Raw genomic sequence first — 2,072 nt, forward strand, 5'->3', positions numbered from 1 at the left:
CATTGGATCTTCTGAAATGAGCTAAGTGAAGCGTTTCTAGTCAAAGAAGTGTTTATTCTACTAGTAGTTTGGAGTTATGATGAATTGTGTTTCTCGCGTAGCGGCATGATAGGTGCAGTGAGCAGCATGGGAATTTGAAAGTTGAGAATCAAGGTTGCGATTCGGTGTTGACAAGAATGTCACAGGCTTGGATGAACATGGGGAAATTCAGATGTTTAGAGTAAGCTGGCGTTATCTTATTATCGCCTGAGAATGGTGTTCTGTGGAGGAGGCATTGTGTATTGATTGGCGGATTGTGATTCGCCTTGCAGTATTAGTACGGTTGGTGGTATGGATGTGCGGGCTTTGCTACCTGGTGCGAAAGGTCGTATGAGAGTATCCCACGGGGAAATCTGTATCAGTGTGACATGTTAGTCACTTGATTGTTAAGGATTGAAACCAAGTATGAAGATTATGGTACTATCGTTAATGCGAGAGTTTATGCCTGAGAGGTGTTCTATTCCTTGGGCTGTGGACTATGTGAGTTTGTCCCGAATTGGGTGGCTGTTCTTATGTGTCATGAATAGGGCCATTGTGGATCTTTGGAAATTTATTGGTTAGTATGGTATGATCAGAATCGGTGTGAGGTCCGTTGGTGGGCCTAATGTGACGGTGTGCTCTGCATCAGGTCAAATGTGTTCGTTCGTCATAGCATTGCCTACGGAGGAGTCTTTGGGCATTGGATGTTATTCCCGTTGTAAGCTATTCCATGTAAATCTCTATTGTGCTATGTGGGTTGTGAGACGGCTTGATTATTCGCACACGTATTGAGGTCCCGTGTAGCTTGTGGTGTTATGTGAGAAGGTGGCTCTTGAGATGCAAGTCATCATTGCACCTTAGTTGTGTTTGGGTTTCGTAACGTATGGCGCTATCCGCCTCCCCAGGATTCGGTATTATGCACTTGGCGTGCTTGTGGTCGATATTCGGGCATTCCGTAAGTATAAGCGTTATGGCTTGGTATGCGTGTTTTCTTGGTGATTGTCATGACTGATCGGGTTGCACGCCGCAACAACGAGATGTTGAGCATTACTCCTTACACTTATTTTGTGTGTCTTGTTTTTCATCCCTGAGGTAGGTTCACAACATCTACTTGGCCGTTTTATTTGTTACGCGGACTGGGCAGTCCTTCTCCAGAGATCGTTCTTCATTATGTATCACATTCGAGTTGTAGTGTCACAACCCAAAATCCTTTAAAGGTCGTGATGGCGCCTAACACCGCTGTCAGGCAAGCCAACGATAATTACTTAACTTAATTACTCATTTTAGTATTGTTGAAATCATAATTTCCCTCAATTAAATAATAGGAGATAAAATTTACAGAGTAAATGGAAATGTCTCCACAACTACCATACTGAACAACCCATAAGTATCCCCAAAACCCGGTGTCACAAGTGCATGAGCATTAACTAGGGAGTAAAATAAAATACAGCATCTGTCCGGAATACAACTTATACAGGAAAGATATAGATAACTCTGAAAGAGACTTTGTTGGCTGCGGATCGTAGTATAGAATGCAACTCACCTAAGTCTCAGCAATAACCGCGCTTCTGCGCCCACAGGGCCACTAGACATATATGTACATGCACAAATATGTGTAGCAAGTGTAGTATGAGTATGTAAATCAACGCGTACCCAATAAGTATCCAGTCTAACCTCGAAAAAGTAGTGACGAGAGGTCGACTCCGACACTTACTATGGGCTAACAATAAAATGTCGATGTTATAATTAAGTATGGATTTTCATAATATAGCTGAAAACTCAATAACCAGAAATAATAAACAATCCTCTTACTAATAGAAATTCCCGAATTTTATTCTCATCATTTAACAATTTATATCTCAAGCCAATGAAGCAATGTAAAGTATTATTAGTTCCAAAGAGTTATCATGCGCAAGTCATACCGAGGTCGTACGACCCGATCCAACATAACTATTTAAACTGTGCACTGCCGAGGGTCGAACAACACGAACCATAGATGCATCTATATGCTACCGAGGCGTTCGGCCCGCTCCACAAAAGAGAAATACATTTAA

This window comes from Nicotiana tomentosiformis, chromosome 1 (genome assembly GCF_000390325.3).
Source record: "Nicotiana tomentosiformis chromosome 1, ASM39032v3, whole genome shotgun sequence".
Taxonomy (NCBI): Eukaryota; Viridiplantae; Streptophyta; class Magnoliopsida; order Solanales; family Solanaceae; genus Nicotiana; species Nicotiana tomentosiformis.